The sequence below is a fragment of the Gallus gallus genome, chromosome 7 (genome assembly GCF_016699485.2).
Source record: "Gallus gallus isolate bGalGal1 chromosome 7, bGalGal1.mat.broiler.GRCg7b, whole genome shotgun sequence".
NCBI lineage: Eukaryota > Metazoa > Chordata > Aves > Galliformes > Phasianidae > Gallus > Gallus gallus.
Window position 1 is genome coordinate 15,116,944 of NC_052538.1, and position 20,856 is coordinate 15,137,799.

General features: G+C 39.7%; 1 protein-coding gene across 28 annotated transcripts in view; it reads right to left on the reverse strand.

The window, feature by feature from the left end:
• Window positions 1–20,856, reverse strand: part of OSBPL6 (oxysterol binding protein like 6) — a 93,897-nt gene that overhangs the window by 69,519 nt on the left and 3,522 nt on the right. The window contains exon 3 of one of the 28 annotated variants that reach the window (XM_046943726.1): window positions 17,106–17,188. The exons of 26 other annotated variants lie outside the window; for them this stretch is intronic. The gene's annotated coding sequence lies outside the window, so the exon portion shown is untranslated. The remainder of the gene's footprint in view (window positions 1–17,105; window positions 17,189–20,856) is intronic. One more of the 28 variants, XM_046943733.1, reaches the window with a different exon arrangement.

A 20,856-nucleotide genomic window follows, 5' to 3' on the forward strand; every position in this document is an offset into this window, starting at 1 on the left:
AGAATCAGTGAAAGAGGCATCAAGTAAAACATTCCAAGTTTACATTTCTCTATGCATATCTAGCAAATATTCAGTTATTTCCCTCGACCTTAAAATACAAACTAAAGTCGTTAATAAAAAAATCTAATATTTTATTTACCTAAAGTGTCTGTATTTTTCTCAAAGCATTTATGAAACTACTTTACAGTTTTATGATTTGTCTACTACAACTACATATTTTCTTATTTACCTGTCCTGCTCTTCCTGTTCCTTGCATTGACCAGAGGGCCTCATCAAGGTAGAACTGACAGTTAAACAGATCCCTTTTCAAAGAAAAACCGTGGATTTGTGAATAGCTTGTGACTGCAGGTGACACCAATGACACCAAGTCAACAGCAAATACAGAAGATGACCCTGTCTAGCACACAAACAGTGGCATGGCTGTAGTTTTGCTTGTTTTTATAAAGGTTCACTCAAAACAGGATAGGGAAGGACAAAGTCAGGGAGCATGAACCGGTTCTGCAGCAAGGACTGTGCTTTTGTATGGTCCATGCATCAAAGCAAAAGGGTTGTCACTTACCTTTCTTTAGCCTCTCTCTTCCCCTACCACCGTATTTATGTACTTGTGTGGTGACTGTCACTTAACTATTGTGAGCAAAATAAACTTGAAAGGCAACAGTTCAAAGATCTTCAGAACATTAGAGTAACCTATCATATACTGTACAAGTCAACTACTTCTGGTTGGTTACTCCACAAGAATTCTTTCAAAACCATTTAACTAAAGCTCTTATTATCAGGTTGAGAGTAGCTTCCAATAATCTGAGATAGCTTTTTAAGGATGTTTTTCTCCATTACTTCATGCACTGGACAAGTATAAAGAAATGAGGTGCTAAAAGAATTTCATGTCCAGACTTCCCACATCTCATTTTTTTTTTATTCTGTTCTGGCTTTCAGTACTGTTTCAAAGCCAAGCTTCTTCATAGATCTGTTTTTTCTTTTTCCTTTGCCTGAGTCAGAAATGACTCATCACCTAAGTTATGATGAAGTGTTCAAAAGATGGTACATTTAATCAAATGAACTAGAGTCAAAGTCTTGAGGAATCTGTTCCTATAAGTACCTTCCAGCTATAAACACATTATCTGTTCCATAGATATATATAAAAACTGAAATTGAAGTTAGTACTCTTTCCTTTAAAACCTCTGCTCACGACCCTATAAGATAAAATGGGAAGAGATGGAACCAACCTCCCTACATTGAGCGTAGGAAGAAACACAAAATAAAAAGGACTGCAAAAATATATATATATATATATACACACACACACACAATTCCTTATGTTGACCCAATCACAATACATCCCAATAAACAGCACTCACAAACTTTAAACCAAATCTAGTACACTTTACAATGAGGAAAGCTGGGTTATAGACAGAATTATCCAAGTAGCCCACACCTATTTACACATCAGTTCTCTTTTTGATCTAATCCCTATGCACGTCACACACCATGTATGTTATAATGCTCAGCTGCTTAGCCACTGCATAGACCTGCCTGAACAAGCTGACAAGAGAAGTCGTAGTTGAAGTGCCTGCTCCTGACCACGCAAGAGACTTTAGTCACTCTTTCCAGTTCCTGACCACCTGGGAAGAGTGAAACTACTACCTCCATTCAGAACAGGGTTTGGGAAATCAGGGGGCTCAAAGGAGCATGGAGAAATTAAAGAATAGAGAGCACAAGAAGTCAGTCATCATGCCATCACCTCTGTACATTTCACAACCAAGCATTTCCTTTTAACAGAAAAACCACACACAGACATTAACTGCTACTCCAAGAGAAACAAAAATCGCTTGCAATTACATTTCTCTGTTGACACAGTTAACTAAAATGGAAATTAATACAAAAAGAAAAACACCTACATTTTGCTGTTTTGCTCTACAGATTTGTATTTGTTTCATTGAATTTTCATAGTGAGGGAACATCAGACCACCTCTCTGCCAACTGTTGTTGGGCCCTATAGAGGTAGCTGTTCGTACACCTTCAAGTACCCAAACAGAACTTACGTAGCATACAAAGAAAATGATACAGTGCATTCAGCTTCCATCAGGTGTAGCAGCCTAATGAAAAAAATGCTTTACCTGTGGTATGCCTGGAATTGTCTCAAACCTTTGTAAGACCACTACCATGACAATGGGCTAAAGGCTGAAGGTATGGTTGGAGGAAGAAGCCCTCCTGAGACAAAATGGCCATGCTCTGTCCAGAACCCCCATTTGTTGGTGAAATTGGTGGCAAACAAACACGTTGACAGCAAACCCCCTAAATCTAGCAGGCATGAAAGGATGCCCAAGAAGAGCCCTGGGAGACTCTCTCAGAGACAAAGGACCCCCTTATTGGCTGGACCAATGCTGGAACACAGACTGGCGATCCCCTCCACTGGCTGTCTCTTTCTTCCCCACCTCCACTCCATCTCTTCAGTTCTTTCTTTTTCCTTCATAAAGCTGCTAAGTAACACAAGGCTTATTTCAATTTCTTATCAAGTCACACAGTTCAGGTATGCAGCTTAGATTGATATAATTGTAAGAGTGCCAACGCTTAAGATAATTGTAGTACAGATTCTCATTAAAACTGGTAATTGTGTTTGGACCTTGGGTGCCAGTTTCACCTTACTCTAACTCGGGGGGAGGGGTGCAAATCTGGTCACCACTCCCTCCCTTCACAGGCAGGACATGACACCAAAAAAAATTGAAGTACTTTTCATTTTATTCATATGTTTAGCAAAGAGAAATAAGAGGCGGAAATTAGAGGAATGAGGGATGTTTTATAACAGTTCCTAAACTTGCACATTTTACCATGCTTATATATTAGATTAAGCCCAAGAAATATTTATCATTGTATTCATACAAAGAATTCTAGTAATCTCCTATCCAGTAAAGCTTGCATGCCGATGCCAAATACCAGAGCTGGAACTCAAACCTTAGCAAGACTCAGAGACCACTAGGATCCAGTTTAAAACCAGACTAGCAGCAAACATCACTCATAACTAACACCAGTTCACCACCTAGAACGTCCAAAAAAGGACTGCCCTTGCCAATGGAATCAGTAACAGCTTTCCCACCACAAAAGCCACTTTGACACCTGCCACATTCTTGCCTAAAAGCCCCTGGGGAGGAGCAGAACTGAGGAATGCAGGTTTGCCTTACCCTCCCCTCCTGTAAGAGTTAAGACAGAAGAGCCTGTGACTCACTGTCCACACTTCACACTGCCAATGAAGGAAATGTTCTGCAGTGTCCTAAGCACACACGAAAATTACAACAATAATTATTCTAATTTGAATATCCTGAAATAATATTTTAGACTTGGACTATTCACTCACCCGGTGGGCTTACAGACTTCAGTGAGAACCAATGATTACATAAACACTTCTGTTCAAATATACTGTAGCACCAAATACAAGAATTGTATTAAAATCACCATTCTGGCTGAGAATACTTAATGAATACTTTAAAACAGAAATGTCAAGGAGGCTCAAAAAAAAAAAAGCAAGCCAACAAAAAACCCAACCACACAACATTGGTACACATTGTCTTTTTGAAGAACAGCCAAAGGTTGTAGTAGGTATAGGACAACAGGAACAGGACTGCCCTCCTGAAATAAACCAGCACCAATAGAAATGCCAGCATTTCCTGAAAACCTGTTCTGAAAACAAATTCTTTTCTCACTGAGATCTACCCCACACAACGAACAGATCCAAGGAACGCATCACTTGCAAAGCAAGCCCGTCAAGAAGAAAACAGTGTCATTAAGTAATCGTTCTTTGAAAGAAGCTGACACACTCTTGAAGATGATAGTGCTACAGTGCACTTCCTTGAACCACTGTCAGATGACACATAATGGCCAAATACATCACCATAAAAACAGTGGAACAAAACCAGTTCCCAGTAACCAAGGAGCAGCGCAGTGTCTCATGTGGTGGTATATATCCATTCCTACTGGGAGCAACACAGCTGGATGACCAGATGTTTCCTTACACATTCTTCACCCCTAGCAATGATATGCACCAACTCCTTGATGCCACATGAAATAATGTGTTCCAGACTAAGGTAGACTACAAATAATTTAAAAAAGAGCACCCTGAAGTTTGTCACACAAATTGCAACAGCAAAAGAAAAAAGCTAAAGTTATGAATCCATCACTATATTGAAAGCATTTTAGTCAAAAGTATGCATGTATCAGAATAAAAAGCAGATTATAAGTCTCCTAAGAAACAGTTTTTCCTTAGTATAGATAATTACTGCTCTTCATGCCATGCTCTTATCTGCTGATAGACTTGTTGCATTTACTGGCATTTGTAATTCTAAATTCAGAATGAAACAAAATTTCTATTTTCATTTAAAAAAATATCATTTAACCATCAGCAAGTTGCCTGTGGTATACCAGTTGAAATGCAAATATTTTTAATACACAAATCTTATTAATGTATCAATAAAACTAATACTTTAAATTATCTGCAGCTGATCTGATTTTGAGTAGCATGAGAATCCTGTCAAATCTCTGAAACAATTATTTAAAGAGATTGTTTTAATACATATAATCCTCCCTTTGTTTTCTTCCTATTTGAACATAACTTTGCTTATTAATTCCTGCTCTCATGGAGAATACAGTGACTTAAAGTCATGACAAAAATCTGCTATTACTCCTTCATATCATAAACTAATGCTATAAAAATTAACAGCATGGTATGTTTTCAAATATAATCTACAGTTAAGCAAATAAACTCTACCTTAGACCACTACAGATGATATGTATGAGATTCAGTGCTGACCATAACTCAGCTGACCTCCCTTCACCACTCTGGACATCCCAGCTCAGGGAATGTATCAACAGAAACCAAGAAGCAGTGGAGCTGCCCATCCTGTTCTCTGCCTTTCCACCATCTCACGCTGCTCATTCCCAGTGGGCTTTGCAAGCTTTCATTCCTTCAGTTTAAAAAGAAAACCTACATGTGATGAAAACCACTCCTACACTTATTAGACAACATAAAAAAAGCAACTCAACATTATATTTAATATGAGTTTGCATATTAAAACCACTGTGACCTTCTTTCTCTTGGAACTGACACAGCCATTAAGACTTCTGCAACTACAGCAGGGCACATGACAGGCAAGTACAAGCACTTTACTGGGGATATCCCAACACGTCCATGTCATCATGGTACCTGAAGACAATAAAGAGAATCTGTAGCTTAGTAGCACACTGCATGTTGGTTTTTTTATATTTATTTCTGGGATTATTGATGCAATAGGACTTACGCTGGGCACATTTCTGACTTCTGGCCAAAGCAGGGGCTTGCATACTTTCTGGACTTAATGCCCACTACAAAATTCCATGTGACACTGCAAGTTGGAACCAAAACCTCCAGAGGTTTCTTCTTCCACAGTATTGTTTATAAATGAAGTTGGTAGGAGCGAAGAGCAGAATTATTGCTAAACAAATACTCTGCAGTTCCAGTAGATATCATGGACTTGATGCAGGAATTATAAGTAAAGGTTTATCTTGCGTCACATAGCAGACCAAATAAGGCAGCTATCTTCTCTTCCTGTGCTCCCTAGAATTCTCTGATTTATATGAAATAGCAGATTTCTGCTCTTCTTCTGACATCAAAATTCATTATGTAGCTATTAAAAAAAACCTTCTGGAAGTATCAATGCTAGAAGCAGATCCTGGACCACACTGCACATGAGAAGCCTGTAACTGGAACTCAGCTAGCACCCTTTGCTTACAACCTGCATGTGAGTAAATACAAAATATACCCCATCTTTTGTTCTGTATGTATACTACATATGACACAGTAACAAAATTTTAAGAAATAGTAAGAATATAACAGTCAGAAATAAGTCATTACCAATGACCATATGCCTTTGAAGAGTTAAGCAAGACAGGGGGTTGTGACTAATCTGACTAACATCACAGTGATTCACCAATCCACTTGAGTTGCGTAACGATATATGACAATACACTCCAACTGGGGATACAAGCAAATAAATAAATAAAAGAAACAGCCAGGAGAGTCCCTTCCCAATTACACTAATAGCAGACGTTCAGAAAATACTTCAGGAATCCTATTTTAATCTAATAAAATTAACCATTCATGGAAATCTCCTGGGAAATATGCGATCAGAAGAAAAGAAACTAGGAATTAATCAGGCTGCAAGTAAAGGAAATAAATGGAAGAGAAAAAAAGTTGAATAATTATAGAAGAGTCTTTTTTTTAAAGGAGATTAGAACTACTATGAATATTATAATGAAGGTATTGTTTAAAAAAAAAGGAGAAAATCTGAAAATCTGGGTACACAGAATTTATGGAACAGCCTATGAGATATACAGCTTTGCAAAGGATAACGTAAACAGCTACTGTAGGAAAAAAACCAATTGTTTCTTTTTTCCTTCTGGATAAAATGGATAAAGGTTATGAATCTTTGTATATAAATACCAGAGAAAAGATGCTTTAACCCTAATGCAGAAAGTAAAAACAATTCAGTAAAATTTATTCTACTACCTAAACATCGGGCGAACTAAGCTGGGCCTTTCTGCTTATTGTTTATAACGCAAAAGCAATGATAGGAAAAAAGTTATCTGTAAAAATGTGCAACTGTCATCTACAATAAATAAAAAAACTGTTACGCAGAAACATTTTGGTTATTTTCCCCCCCTGCGGACAGTATATTCAGATGTACCATCTTTTCAATTTAGTTAGTTGCATTTAGAGATTAGAGTCAACAATAAATAAGTGATCCTAGCACTAACCTCCTACATGTATTTAGGCCTGAAATCCAAATAAAACAATTCCCAGCAGCAGACAGCCTGGGTAGAAAGCTGGCCACACAAAGCCCTTGGGAGAAATCTGCCCTAATTCATGCAGTGGGATGACTGGTTTATATACCTGGCTACTACTGCCATTACTTTGTGTTCAAACACATCAGCAAAAAGGGAAAGGAAATCAAGTTCCAAAAGTAGCCACATTTTTCAGGTGAGGTACTCCAGAGACTGAATTTAGAGATCAGGACAGGGCAAGCTGTACGAGCATGTTTATGTAACAGACTCTGTATGTTCTGTTATTGCAATAATTGATGTTCTATAGGAAGCTGAATAGGCAATCAAAACTTCACCTTGGTATCAAAACATCATGCAATAACATGAACAGACACTATTCAAATCATAAAATAAACAGGGCATGAACTGAAGTAGACCTCATAAAAGTATCAAATAAATTCCTATCCACTATTAAGCATCATGAGAACAGAAAAGATTTTGGTGCAGCTAGCATTAGAGCCGTCTCTTTTAAGCCAGTGCTCTCCAATTTCTAAACCCATTTCCACATGTACGAATCCCCCAAAGTAATTGCATCCGCTATAGCAGCCACGTTGAAAGTAGCTGACAGAGCAGAGTACGACAAACAACCAGCAAAAATTAGATTTTAATACATTAGGACACACATCAGTGTAATAGGTTTTGTTGATCACATCAAACCATACAACAGTAGCAAAAAGCCTTAAGGATGACGTCATCTGTAATGAAATTACATAGTGGAAAAGCAGTTAAAAGAGAACACAGCCAGTACTGGACTGGCAGGGAGCATCTTCCTGTAGGACCTGGACACGGCAGAACAAAGTTACTCCCAGTAACACCTCGGGCAACGAACAAAAAAGATGCACACAGTTTTCTCAGGAAAAGACCAAAGAGAGACTCTTGTTATTCCCTGGTCAAGCCTTCTTCTGTTCTTCTTTTCTCTAGGCTCACCTTTTATTTTAAAAGACCTCCACGCTGTATAATTCCTTACCAGCTAGAGAAAAAGTCCAAATTGCTCAACATTTATTTAAGAGCTCAAATGCTGACAACAGATGGAGCAAATACTTCAAACAGAACACAAGCTATCCAAGAGGTCACAGGCTTCGTGGATACAAAACCAGGAAAATAAGGTGGGTGAATGGCAATGACGCAGCTACGGTATCGCACTGAGTGTGGAGACATGAGCTTTGCCTGGCTGGGGGCAGGGAGCTCTTTGCTCAAGCTGGGAAGAAAAAGAGGCAGACAGATGTGGTACCAGCCATATTGCTCCCCTGTGTGCTGTTGGCTACAAAATACAAGCATGCCTTAACCGCGCCAGGCTGATAAGCCACCTGCACCCAGAAGGAATCCTCAGCAGTTTTTTGTATTAGGGAAACAAAGCCAAGTATCAAAGCACCACAGGTCTCCTGATTTCTTTTTAATAATAGAAAGAAAAGAAGAAAACTGAAACAGATTTTTCCCCAAAGACAAAAACAAACCCTACTTCTCACAGAGAAAGGCAGTTTTAGCAGGACAGTTCCAGGACGTTTGGAAGAAAAGGCTTCCCTTGTTTTGTATCCACCTATATCACTCTTGCAGCATTTCCTATGCTTTCCTCATTCTTTTTGAGTGGTTTTCTGTACTCTGATGTTTTCCACTGTTTTCCTCCTGCATCCACAATGCAGAGCATCCTCCTCCCCAGAGGACTCTTTTTTTCCTACTCATCTGTTTACCCTGCGTCTTTGCTTATTTTCCACCCCTTCAGCAGAAAAGAGTCCAAGCCAAGATAAAAACCAAATGGGAAGCAACAAGCAACATTCCTTCGATGCTCCACTGTTCGGAGCATGGAAGCGTGCCACCTCTGCTCAGGGGTTCCAACTGGCATCACAGCGATCCCCGTGCTTTCTGACAAGGATGTTATGTTGCTCAGGCAACCACTCCTAATTGTCTTTTGGGATGCTGAGCAAACAAGGTGTTTTTTCCTGCGTGAAGGTCACCCTATCGTGGTGACACTGAACACAGGTCAGAGCTATAGCAAATGAGGCACTGGAAAACCAGGTGAGGCAGCCCTGTGTGCAGTAACACCTCAGTCACATAACACCCAACCTATTCTGCAACCACAGCCATATAAGTTAATATGTACAATGCAGTTGCCATAGAGGACTACAACAACTACTATGCCAGAAATATTAACGTTGCTATAGATTCAAACTGAAAACAAATCTGAATGTTTCTCGTAGCTAGAAAAAGTAAATTAAAACCTATTTATATACAACAGCATCCTACAAGAAATAGATTGTCAACAACAGTTTGGCAGGGCACTATTAACATCTTTTGGAGATCAGGAAGAAATCTTTTCAGAAAGTGAGTTTCTGTTGAAAGAAATAAAGGCAGAAGCTTAGGGAGCAGCAGCTATTGCTTCAAAGTTCCTCCAGAAGGTTCATCTCAGCATACGAATATTTTGCATCTTAAAAGAAACACACCATATGCTGGGATGGCTTTTCATACCTAGAAAAGACTGCCTTATATTTTAGGAACAGGCAAGATTTCAGTCAGGCGTATTTATTGACATGTTTCATAAACCTCAAATCCTCAATGGAAAAAAGAACCTACATTGGCTGTATCAACACCGGATTTTTTTTTTTTTTTAATCCAGAGACCAAAAGAAGGAAGAAAGGAGAAATTTCAAGTAACTTCGGGGAAAAGTCTGTTTCAACAACAAGACATATCAGTGTGAGCATTTAACTGAAAATTAATCAAATGAGATTTCTACTTATTACTATTTTCTCTCTTTTTTTTTTTTTGCTTTAATGGATACATTCACTAAATTTAATCTGAATTCACTAGCAAAGCTACGAAACTAAGCTTTTTAAAGTAGTCTCATCTAAAGACACAGGGCTCCCAGGCCAAATGTGCTGCAGTAGTTGTGAACTCAACTTCCTTACAGAAGAGACAAAACAAGGGAATGAAAAGCATTCCCAGAACCACTAGCAGAACTTCCCTGAGGAAGCTGCCTTCCCTGAAACTCAGGTTCCCCCCCCCCCCCCCCCACCATGGATCAACCCAGTGCTCAAAGCCTGAGAATAACTCGCACTAAACGAAAGATATAAATTTAATGATTCCTGATGGACTTAGACAACTGATTGTGGAGTAAATCAGTTGACTCCAGTAAAGTCTTAGCTTGGCCACATTTGCAAGCATTTGCAACCACTTTTGGCCAAAGCTTTCCTGACCTCTACTTCAGAACAGGTAGTTGTTTCTTACAACAGTGTTTCACCCTTACAGCCAATCTTCACTGTCCAAAGCAAGCAAGCAAGCAGATTTTACCATTAATAACACTTCAATAAGGCCAGGTTGAGAAGCCCATGTTGAGAAGCCCATGTTGCAGGTAAGTGACTGTTGAGGTAATCTGCATCCTGAGATGCTGCCAGCAGCATTGACTACACCAACATGGTCAGTGATAGCCCACCATTCTCACTTAGTGGCTTTCATCTTTCATAGAACACACTCAGAAGCACTTTCAATTTCTTAATGATGCCTTAACAAACACAGTATAAACAGATACAAAAAGGCATTATTCTTACTTAAGCCTGGAGGAAGAGGAAACAGGAGTCATATTTCTCTATTATGAATTATTATGCACTCACAAGTAACAGCGATGAACAGCAGGAGATAAATAGCAAGAATATTAAAATAAGAATTGTCCTTACAATTACTGCTGTTGACAGCGTATTTTCTGAGGACCTATGCAAGTAACTGTGGAGTTAAAACATTCATAGAATCATTAAGGTTGGAGAAGACCACAAAGATCACGGGCACTGTGTTGAAAAAGAGCGTTCTATAGCTGAGAATTTGCTCTATTAAATAGCATTACTGTGCTCTTTGCATCAGTTATAGTTTTCATGGAAATAATAAGGCTGCTCTGAAAGCAATGCCTCCTACATAGATGCACCCCTAGACAATTCCTCTTCTCTTCACTGTGGCCCAGGCAATCCAAAAGGTTGGACATCCATGCACTAGTGCATCTTACCTCACTGATCCTGAGCACAGTGTCCTATCTACCAGTTTCATGCACACTCATACGGTATCAGGACGTAAGACAGCCAAAGTGGCACTGGGTAATCATGCTAAACACCTGGATTGCTCCCTGGTGTCCATATGTAACACTGATTTGTCCACATGTGCTGAGCTTAGCTGCTCCCTCCCAGGTCTCTGCCACCATAAGGAGGCTGCAGGGAGGTCGAATGGGACAAAATAGGGCAGTGAGGGGCCATGAAGTAATGCCACCCTGCATATGGCATGTGCACGTGTACATATATGAAGTGTATCTATGTATAAATAAAAATTATGCATATTTTATACAGAAATCCCTAAATTGTTGCAATCACACAGGGACATGATTTAGCAGAGAAATATCGGTGGTAGGTGGGCAGTTGGATTGGATGATCTTAGAGGTCTTTTCCAACCTTAATCTATGATTCTGTGTCTCTAAGCACTGCATCTACTCATCTCTTGAACACTTCCAGGGACAGCGATTCCACCAGATCCCCAGGCAGTCTGTTCCAGTGCCCAACCACTAAATTCCTTGCACTATTTCATATCATGAAGAGAAAGGGAAAAACAAAGCACACACAGCCCTTCCAACAGCAAGACTCAAAGGGGAAGGTGCTCGAGCACTTCAGAATTACAGACTTGTGCTACACTTGGGGATCCACGCTCATTTCCACTTGAAACAAAGCATTTTAAAGACTTGGTACTACACTCAGATACAGGAAGATGCATCTCTCCAAGTAAAAATAATGAAAATTAAAGTGTGGCATAAAATAGCAAATAATTTTAAATGCCTTATTGTTCTCATATGACACTATAAGCTGAAACGTAATGAAATACACTAGCACCAAAGTGAACAGCATTCTGTGGGCAGTCTGTACTGACATACAGTCAAGGGAAGTAGTATATATGGTACCTATCACTTAGATTAAAGAGTGATCTAAATTACACTGGGTTTAGGACAGCAAAAAGACCTCCAGCAGTAAACAGCTGAACATAAATCTGGTTGTTTCAATTACTGCTGTCCTGATCTCTCAGGAAGATGGAGCACCACACAAACTTGCAATTCTAGTGCAGAATCTCAGCCTGAAGAAGATAGGACACTAAGCATTCTTTCATGACGACATCAGACTTCTGCACCTGCCAGGATCCTAGTGACACCTCCACCTCTGCTGGTAACAACCACGGCAAGACTTCCACTGAGATCCTGGTCAGAGCTAAAAAGACACACTGCCATCACTTCCTCTGATCAAAGCATGTTCAGTATGCGTTCCTCCTTGTTTCTATTCTCCTTATTCACTGACCTTGACACATCAGGAAGCATCATCCTCAGTCTGAGGGCTTCCTACTCATACTTGGGATGTTGAGAGATCTACCTATTCCACTGTGAGGTTCAACAAAATACAGACAGTGAGTAATGATAAATTTGTATGAGTAAAACAGGTGGCCAAAATACAAGCATCCTTTTCCCTATTTCAGAGAAGCAGCATATATTTATGCCAAAATACAACAGTTACATGCTGCAGCTGAAGCAGAAAAAAATGGGATAGAGCTTTTTACTTCACATTTTGCTGACAGTGAAGAATTGAACACATTGCACCTGAAATTGTAACTCAATTCATCAGCCCTTCCTGAACTTCTAGAGCCGTACAACCCATTTTGAAGTACAGCATCTTGTTTTTAAGTCTCTCGTAATTGTCTACTGATTTCTTAGTTACTGTGAGTTTGCTAATCTGACATCTGCACATAGCAAGGGAGTTGAAACTAGATGATCATTGTGGTCCTTTTCAACCCAGGCCATTCTATGACATCAACATCAAAGCACAAGAATACTCCTGAAAAATGTACTACATACAAAAGTAATGCCAAAAATACTAAAACTGCTCCTATATGAAAAACCATAAAAGGCACAGAAAAATAGAAACACAGCTAAAATTTTCATTCTGCTCCTTGTAACCATTCACAAGTTGTGAGCAACATGGCACTTATAAATTCACAAGAATAAAACTGTCAGACTACCTTGATTCTGAGTGTTCTATCACCTAGACAATGAAGATATATTGTGGTGTATGGGTTATCACTAAAAAATGTATTATTACTTATTATGCCAGCCATAATACTTGCACTTTTACAAATAAATACCCATTTGAAAGTTGAATCAAAGAACTCAATTGCAGAGAAGTATCTGAATCCTACTCAAAAGTGAGTCTTATTCAGAGTTTTCCAGTTGGAACTCTTTACGAATCTGTATACTTCCACTGAATGAACACCTAGACTTCTTTATAGAGCACTTCAGGACAATTTAATACCCCAACATCACAAAAGATTTTGTTAAACTTGCCATTTACTTGGTCTCAATATCAAATTTCAAGTTCTGTTACAGAATTCTTTCATCCTGTAGACGAGAAATCACCCCAACTGTAATGTCAAGAGTCATTCTTTTTAAGTAACTCATTTTATTTTTGCTCCACTCCCTAGACCTTGACAATAGCTCGTAAGTCAGCGTGTTTCCAAGCATGTGTCAGAAACCCCAGCCAAGATGCCCAAAGCCATTTATATAGAAGAGAAATTCCTCTGCTGTATGCAATACCTGTTCCAAAATTAGTCCACGTCAGAAAATAGTAAAATAACTCTCCAGAGTCTACCAAACAATCAGCCTAAAAAAGAAAAAAAGGACTTGCAGGGTTAATTGTGTTAGAACTACATAGCAACAACTGACAAACATGTTTAGGGACAGTTTCCCAACTAGCAATATTCTGAAAGGCAAAATAAAAAAAATAAAAATAAGAGAGGAATTAAAACAACAACACACACCCCACTTTAGATATCCAAATGGAAATTGCACTGTTCTGGAAAGTAAAAACTCACATTCATCCTTATTTTCTTTCACTTAAGGAGCATTCTGAAGATGACAATTAACCAAGCAGGCCCTCACCCACACATATGGAAGAACTATGAAATTTACTTCCCTTAATTTGAACTTTCCACAGAAAAAAAAATGCCTTGGTCTTCAGTCCCACATAACTCCAACCAGAACCTCAGCAAGACAACGGGTAACTGCCAAGTTATTGGTATGAATTTGAAGTCTGTTGTTCATTCGTTTCAAAACTTCACATCATAGTCTTTGAAACCACTTGCAAAATGCCATATTCTCTCAAATCTAGTAACAGCACCGGAAATGGTTTCCTTAATTTTTATTTTCTGGAATTTACTTTTTCCTTTACGCAGTTTCCTTTAAGACTGACTGTCCATTATAGCTAGACTGTTTAATAACAAAGATTGAAAAATCTGCTTGTGTGCACATGAAGTGCTAGAACATGGTATTGAATGTACTGAAGCACATAAAATGTTCATTATAATGAAAAATATTAAACCACGTTGCTCAACTTGCTGCAGAATTGCACACCAAAGTATACAACCTCAGACGCTTGTAGACAGGGACACATCTCTTAAGGCCATAATTAGTGCTACTGCCCTGACTGGGTGCTGCTTTGCTGTCTAGCCCACCCCTCTACCGCACCTGAGCAAGGAAAGTGGGTTTATAAACTCAATTATCCACTGCCATCAGGCATGTCCCAAAGTGGAAATGCTTATTTTTTTCTGGTACTGTATTCCTAAAAACAAAGCCAGTTCGATGGATATGTTCAGTTGTTCTCCACATAACATTCCTCCTCCTCCCTCTCTTCCCCCCCCCCCCCTCCCCTCCCCCCCCATCTGTATTTACAGTATTTTTTAGACCTTTGTGTAAAACTTCATTCCACACAGCCCCTGTCAGCCATTCCTAAAAAGTAATTTAATTTTATGCTAAGGCAAACTTTGCAGCAGTGTTGAAAACATGGGAGAAACTTTATCAAAAGTCATTATTGGTATCATTACTTGCAAGATCCACCTCCTCCCAAAATGGAGCACTGTTGACTTAATGTATTTTATTTCTCTACTTGCATCTTGCAGAACAAGCACTGTTACCTCATGTGGTCTGCTTATATGTGTGCATGCCCTTATTAGCAAAACAGAAATAATGAGCAAACTCCAAACGCTGACATTTGCAATCTTTCACTTTTAATTTGTCACGTTACCTTTGATCATGCCATTCCTTGCTACTCTTGATAAATGTATGGAAACAAAGATTCCATGCATTCCAAAGTGCACCTTTGCTTCAGATAAGAAAAAAATATGTTCTCTAATACAGATCAAAGGTATTTTCAAAAATATGCTTATAGGGAGATCTAGAAGTTCATTAAAGAACAAATACTATAATACAAACTAAACATATTTGGTTCGATCATGGTTAAAATGAAACATTCACCCTCCTAGCCTGAGGTGCTGGAACAAAGGTTTTAAAAATCTACCACAACTCCATCACACTTTGAGTATTTAACTCTCAAACTCAAGCTATGGTTGGCAAAGAGAATGAAATGACAAGCACTAAGTATGCATTACACAAAAAATAAAGATAAATAAAGATTATCTGTCTGGTAAATGCACAGAATTCAGAAAAGCCTGGAAGTCTCACGCTTCCTCATTTATCCTTTAATGGAAAAAATTGACACTAGCTGAAAAAGCATTGATTTTCTGTGCTGCAATCTGTGGGAGTCTGAAAAAATTGAAAATCAATTTTCGCAGCATACTGTGATTGTTTAAAAGAAAAAAACTTGGGAGAGGTTTACTTGAATTACCTTTTGTATCTCGTGATAAAAATATTTCTGTTCAGACTTATCCTTCCAAACAAGAAACTTTTGGAAGTTGTACCAGTGCTTTTAAATCTGCTTTGGAACTGTTTAGTTGTATAACCCACCTCAACAGCCTGACCAACAGAAACTGCAAATATGTATCAATCACTGTCATTGCGAAATGACACCTTATATTGCTATTAGGCATAAAGTCCATTAGGAAATAACTGGTTTTCCTTGGTATGTTCATTCTATGAATTTCAAAGCCTTTTGTTTACCCTTTGTGTAACTTTTCCCCTAGAGCGAGCCAGGTTTCCATATTACCATAAATCAGTAGGTATGAAAGGAACAAATACACATATTTGAACAGGTCCACTGAATTGTGATAACTTAGAACAAGATCTGTGAATCAGCACTGAAATGGAGACTGTTGATGTTCTTCTCAACAGCTTGGTATGTTTTCATTTTCTCCAGGCAGTCACCATGAGTAGGGCTTGTATAGCAATTTAGATCCAACACTCCACACACAATGCCCAGCTTTAAGCCAGTTTACAGAACTGACAGTCCCATCCTCCCAGTTCTCAGGCTTACGGAGAGGCTCTACTAAGAGGGCCAAGGATACTACTACAAGCACCAAGTCAGAATGCATGGCTGACAGCTGGGCAGGAGAGGCCTGGAGCATTACCAGGCCTGGATGCACAAATGTGCCCGTATCCTCAGACTCAGGACCCAGATTCTGGGAGGGGTGTATTAACAGGTCAGGTGTGACCTGCTACGGGCAGAATGATACCGAAGGCAAAAGCTGGAGAGGGACACGTGAGCGCTGGGAACCCAGAAGACAAAGGAAAAAGTGGGCAAGACTCCTGCTTCATCTGTTTCAAAATTAGTTTGCATATTTCTTTCTGAGAAACTAAATCCCATCCATAAAGAGACTTATCCAACATTTGTTTTTTTCTCTAGTGTTGCATCACACAGCTATGACACATTTTTCACTGCAAACTATCCAAGAACCAGCCAAGAAAACAGAACCACACATCCCTCCAGATAGCTGCAGCCTAAGAGCAGTTTGTTTCGAGCAGCTTTCAACATGGGAACATTGCCAGAGATGCTGAAGTATGAAATTAATAAATTTGCCATGCCCTCCACAAGCATTCCCGAGCACAGAACATGGTTTCCACATCCAGAAGAAAGAGAACATAAGAAAGAAAAACATATAGCTTATCACTGAATGCCTGTGGTGGCACTGAGAAATACAACTTGCTTGTTGTGAGATGCTGCTCCTTTTCTAGAGAAGCACAGAAGCCTAGTTGGCATCAATCACAGCTTAAATAGTTTAGGATTACTGTGCTTTAAACCTCTTCAACTGTTGTAATATTTTAGATTAATTCTGAAACTACTTCAATTCCTTAAACTCACAGGCATTGCAAAGCATGCTGAATTACGTGGAAAGGTTTGAGGGTTAGTCAGCTTGACTAATTCTAATCCTCGTATTCTGATCTGAAGCCTACTCTATTAATCCAGAAATCACATTTAGCAAAATACATAGCCAGCATTGTATTAATTACAGGCAGAAGCCACCCATACCATTTTCTTTGAGTTCAGTCACACAGCACCACTTACGGTGACCGGGGCAGGGATACATTTCTTCCTCAAACTGCAACATGCAGCTAGATTAAAAAAATAAAAATTCAGAATAATAAAACACCTTGCAAGTTTTTAAAAGACTTTGCACTGCATGCCACTCTGAATCATATTCAGCACACTGACCACTGGCATCATGCTGCCAGCCACAGAAGTGGCAGAGAAGCCTGCTCAGTGGACCACCATATGTTTTACAACTAGTTGCCCACAGTGTATCTGCAAATACATGTCAAAGTTAGGGAGAGGTTAGAGAACTTCTTTTCTTCAGAGAGTTGGTTATTTTAGCTTGCAATTTTGTCACCCAAAGTCATTAAACCAGGTGGCAGCTATTGCCTGGCCACAGTTACCAGGAGTACACACACAGAAAAAGCACAGTTGTCAAGTGTATGTGAACTCAGAGAGACAAATTCCGTTTAGACAGAAGCAGGGGAAAAAGAAGAGGATTTTATGCATCAGCGACCATTACAATGACAGATACAGAATCTGCGTGGCTACAGAACTAACATTCCAGTACAGGAGGCACACTGACACTTTACATCCGAAGTCACCCCCTGAATAACCTATAGCTCTGTGTCATATCACTCCTATTCTGTTTTTAGCAACTATGTTCTGCAACTCTATTCTCCAGAAACATATTAAAAAGAAACATAGAGACACAATTACTTTCCAGAGGGTCACATCATGCTCCTATTGGAGTCAGAGAGACCCCAAGACGACTTCACCCCAACTGCCGGTTTCAAATCTCAACAAGCTGTTTTCTTTTCAACCTTTTTTCTTTCAACCAGGTATCCTTTCCTCTGACAGCCATCACCTTCCCTCCCATCTGACCTGCTCCACTCTAAAAGAATCAGAATTTGTCACTAACCTAACTGTTCCAGCTTCGTATTCCTGAGCTGAAAGCCCTTTTACCTGGTACATTTGTTACTGCTTCTGTAGCTCTACACCAGTGACCTCGTCCTTCCAGTTTTCCCAGGTCAACTACTACCAGATGACAACACAACGAACTGGTACTCGAAACAAAAAGAAAGAAAGAAAGTAGACCCCCACTACTTTCCTAAAGGTTTCCTACCAGAGAAAATAAATCGAAGAAACATTTATCTTGTGGCCAAAGCCTCAAAGATCATAAACGGAGAAGATGAGTCATTGTCCAACTGGATTTCCCTCCTCCCAATTTCTCAACTAACAGTGCCAATAACTTCCAGAAAACAAAGAACTTCATTTTGAAAGACAGGATGGGAAAAAGGAGTTAGAAGTTACTTTCCTAAAGACGACCATGAGTGTCTCAGGCAGTAGTTCAGGCATCAAAATCCTCATATAGCAGAGCGTGGTCAAGAGCCCACTTGCGGTCTCACTGCACAAACAGGGCTGACCACGCAGAGGAGAGAGATTGTGAGGCAAGAGGTAGAACTGAAAGCAGAAGTTTTGAAGCAGAATCACCCGCTTGGAATCATTCCTGTGAGATGTTCACAGAAACTTCTGCCGACCCAAATTCTTTTTAGCATTTTCTCACCCGTGCTGGGTCTGTGACAGCAGAATAGGCTGCAAGAATAGAAACACAACACACCGCTCAGCAGCACATAATCTAGTCTTACTTTATTAAGTAGGAGGGGTGCAATGGGTGGCCACGAACTCCTGTTTCAGCTTGTCCATCCTGTGAAACACACCCACAAATCAAAGTACAGGGGACACCACCACCAGGGACCCACAGGAACATGACATTGACTCCCAGCAGCTCAACGTGTCCAAGTCCTTGCTAGTGGCCCGGGCCTCCCACCACGCCATTCCACCTCCAGCTCTGCCTTCTAAGTGCCAGAGGTATATATATATCCTGTGCCTGTTTTCCCCCCATCCACTGTTCAAGTTTTAATTATTTACTGCTTTCTTATTTAATTGTTGGCATGAGCCTTCAAAGGGAACTCAAACTCCATAGTCCACATCTCTAGCAGTCATCACCAGTTTCTGCAACTCTTTGGTCTCTCACCCCAGATGTGCTATGAAAAGTGTGAAGTTAACAACAACTACAGAACAAAGTTCTATTGATTTTTCATTTTCCAGCTCATCTAGGACTAATCAAGTCAGCAACAGCTGGGCAAATGAAGCCAAGGTCTCCTCTCACTGGGCAGGCAGCCTTCACAACATAGCACAGGTATCGTCAAACCTTTCCTTTAGGCAACCTGAGCTTATTTTATTACTTAACAGAAAACTTTTCAGTTCAACATCAGAAAAAGGATGACACAGACCAAGATAAAGTATCTTTAAGCTAATTTACAGATAATTCTCACACATCCATACTTTGGGTTTGGTACCTTTCACAGCAAAACAGTCCCAAGTATGTGCCTGCCTGTAGTGGCAAAAAGGATCTAATACATCATTAGAATATATTTAAATTCCGCACAAACATAACTTGTTAACTCAGCTAGAATCAGCAAATCATACAGAAAAACTCAATAGAAACACAACAGCATTTATGTTAGAAGAAAGGGCATGTTAGAAAATAATATCTTACACAGATAAATTAAAGGAACCTTCCTTACAGCTCAAGTAAACTGCAACAATCAAAAAGGTCAACGCAGTGGAAGAGCAATAAGAGACTAGCAGAGAGACAAGCACAATTAGAATGGTGTTACAAAGAAAAAGGAAAGGTGCTCACCCATCTCTGAAGAGCTACGCTCACGAGGAAAACTCCACAAGGAAAGCATCTCCAAACAGAGATCCTTCCCCAGTGGCAGTCAGCCCTTAAATGAGGTCTAGGAGAGGTGCAGCCAGGCTCCACCCCTTCCGGTCACACAGCTGAACTGCCTTCACCTGTGCTCCCAGGGCTGACCGGGTGCTGTCCCCAGCTGCTCAATCAGTGTTCAGGCCATGACTCAGCAGTTACTATACACCAATGTATCCATTTTTTTCTTCAAGAAGTGCTCTCCACCAGCATTAAAATTTATTTGCCTCTGGGGAACTCAGGGGAAAAAAAAACAAACAAGTAAAGTATTTAACTTAGTTTCAAAACACAACTGTTCTCTCTGCTGTACTGAAGTATTTCAAACAATCGCTGCAAAAGCTCATCTAATCTTACGCTATTACAGCTGTAATACAGTCCCTGGGCAGTGGTCACAGCACCAAGCCACTGGAGTTAAGTAAGTATTTGGAAAATGTTCTTAGACGCAAGGTTTGACTTGTGGGTGGTTCTGTACGAAGCCAGGATGATCCTCACCCCTTCTCAGTTAGGACATTCTACAATTCTATGGATCCTCCCACTTTTTTTCTAAACTCCAACCTTCAGCAGCTGTCAGTAGTATTTCTCTATTACTCATTTTTTCCCTACCTTACTATTTTAACTAGAATATTCCGCCCAGAATTTTCCTTAAAGAACACTAGTTTGACTGCCTGTGCATCGTGACCCTCATGTTCTTTTCCCATCTTCCATATACCACACTTCAGCTGACCTCCCTTTGACCAGCTTATCAGCTGCCAGCATTGAAAAGCTCTTCTGAAGGGAATAGCCCTAAAAGAGAGATGTGCTACAAACACCATTCACCAGGACACACACAGAGCCACTCAAAGAAAGCTCCTCATTGCCTACATGGATATGTTCTGACGTGCAGGAAACAGCTGAAAGCTATAGGTTTATATTTACAGCTTGGAAAACGTACATATGCAGGCAGTAAAATTAATTGCAAACATACACAAATAACACCAC